Raw genomic sequence first — 2,851 nt, forward strand, 5'->3', positions numbered from 1 at the left:
GACAACACCAAGTCAAGGGTTAAGATCCCCTTACCGGTCATCTTTTTAAAAAATAAATTAAATAAATAAATAAACAAATAAATAAAATATTTTATGTGTATCTTTATTTTTACCTTTCCCCAACTAAAACATAAAGAAAAAATATTTAAGCTTGCTTACAAATCACTGTTTTAAAAAGTCATGGAGGACATTAGGAAGAAGAGAGAATTAGGTTCAGAGAAATAAGGTGAATCCAGGGATAAGATTAATACACAAAATGTTTTCTATGAAAGTCCTTTACACTTACTAGACATGGGCCATGATTTGATTCTGAGCTTCCTAGCAGCCCATGCAAAGAAAGAAACAAGATGAGCTGTATTACTCACAATGTCCATTAGATAAAAACAAATTAGGTGCTCAGAAGAAGACTAACTCCAAGACCAGAAAGAAATGTCTCCTATGTGTTTTCATCCAAAGGGCCTGTGTCATTGTTGTGCCCAGAAAGCAATACCCCAAAGTGAAGGCCTCCGAAGCAGCCTCAAAAGAAAAGTTTTCTCCTGACCTTCTCCTGCCCTGTCTCTCAGCCTCATTCTCCCATGAGGCGAGCCACAGAAACTAGAACCCCTCTTCTCCAAGGCAGGTCATAGATATACTCTAATCTTCCCCCCAGCCTCTCTGTTCTGGAGCTGGGCATAAAGAAATTCCCTGACCTACCTCGCCTGATTGTAGATCATAAGACCCCTATTCCAGAATGTGCTGGAGGAATGAATGCTATACAGAGAAGCCAAGAAGAATCTGAACAGACAGGGCTTGCTGGGTTTCCCCCCTTAGTCCATGAGCATTAGATCATACTTTTCTTGTCCAATCACATTTCTACACAGGTGTGTCTGCTTCACAGAACCTAAGCATAAATATGGACAATTTGCCCTGTATCTTTGGGTCTTCATTCTGAAGGCTCCTGTGTCACATAAAACTGTGATATAATAAAATTTGTTATGCCTTTTCTTCATATTAATTTGTGTTTATCAGGTGATTTTTCAAAGAACCTTCATGGAGTTGAAGGGGATGTCTTTCCTTGGCCCCAACATCATGTAGTGAACAAGGCCCTAAAAACATCCTTACAGTAAATAAAACACTGAGTGCCTCGGGTTGGTATTGACAGCCTTCCTTGTTTAAGTCAATGCATAACCCCATGTAGGTGTAAATAAAACAGTCCTACTGGGGTGGAAAGCATGTGGTTGTCCAAGATGCCAGTATTCAATCCCAAAATAAATGCTAATGAGGACCGGAGTTTCCATGCATGAGTGAATGTGTGCCTGCCTATGATATTGTGATAAAATAAGGAATACATATTTGGTCTTCATCCTAGGTTCCTGGCACAGAGCTCCTAAAACCCTTGGAATTTGTGAGTGATGAGGGTAAGAGGAGCATCTTTCGTTACTCAAAGTCCCCTTCAAGTACACCTAAATTTATGCTAATGAGGAGACACTTGGAGGATGGGGGCTGTTCTCCAGAGGAACCAATCATGCAATCAGAGGGTTGGAACTTTCAGCACCCCCATCCGCCTTCCCCTAACCCCTACCCTGCAACCCCCCTACCCCACCCCAGGGAGTGGAGGGGGCTGGAGATTGAGTTACCACCAATGGCCAATGATGTAATCAACCAGGTCTATATCATAACCTTCATAAAAACTCTGAACAGAGGGGTTGGGAGAGCTTCTGGATGAGTGAATGCATCCACATGACAGGAGGGTGGGCACCCCAACTCCACGGGCACAGAAGCTCCTGTGCTTGGGACCCTTCCAGACCTCACCTCTTCATCTGGCTGTTCATCTGTATCCTTTATTACAGCCTATATAATAAACCAGTGAACATAAACAGTATTTCCCTGAGTTCTGTGAGCTGTTATAGCAAGTCACTGAACCTGAGGAGGGGGTCATGGATCCCCCAATTTGTAGCTGAGTCAGACAAGTGTGGGTAACTTGGGGACCCACTACTTGAAATTAGTGTCTGAGGTTGGAGGCAGTCTCATGGGACTCAGATGCTGACAGCCCTATGAAGTCACCTTGAGGCCGCGGTCGCCGGGGCGGCAGGTGCAGACATCCTCTCCGTGGTTGTGTGCTGGGTGCTGCCTCAGCCAGTGAGGGTGTATCCTGGGGGCCTGCCCGCCTCTCCTCCTGAGGCCACTGCCTCTTTCTGGCCCTGGCAGGGGCACAATAGGGACTTCAGGCAGATCTCTGCCTCACAGTGTTTCCTCCAGCCTTCTTCACAAACCTTAATAATGTCCTGGCACATTGGTGAGCAGGGCTGCTCCACCATGTGACCCACCACCCCTTGTCAGACCCAGTTTTAAAATACCCTCCCCCAGGGCTGGTCCAGTGGCGCACTGCTACAGTGCGCCGCTTGGGAGCACGGCGGCGCTCCCGCCGAGGGTTCGGATCCCACATACAGACCGGTTCCCGCTCACTGGCTGAGCGAGGTGCGGGTGCAGCACCGAGGGTTGCGATCCCGTTGCCGGTCCTGGTCCGGTACGGGCGCGACACTGAGGGTTGCGATCCATTACCAGACACGAAAAAAGACAAAAAGGAAAAAAAAATTTAAAAAATAATAATAATAAAATAAAATACCCTCCCCCACCGCAGCCTCACTCCTCTGTGGGTCCTGGGCCTCCCCCATTTCTTTCCTCTACACAGTATTCCTCACACGGCTCCCCAGAAAGCCCATAAAGTCTCCCTCTGGTCTTGCCTTCCCTGTAGCACCCAAAACAATTGTCTTAAGAGAGAGAATAGAAGGAGAGAAGAGAGGGAAAAGGTGAAGGTGGGGAGAGGGTGTATTAGTTTGTTTTTCGTTGCTTATAACCTGAAAGTGGGTAA

The sequence above is a fragment of the Galeopterus variegatus genome, unplaced genomic scaffold (assembly GCF_000696425.1).
Source record: "Galeopterus variegatus unplaced genomic scaffold, G_variegatus-3.0.2 Scaffold4530, whole genome shotgun sequence".
Classification (NCBI taxonomy): Eukaryota; Metazoa; Chordata; class Mammalia; order Dermoptera; family Cynocephalidae; genus Galeopterus; species Galeopterus variegatus.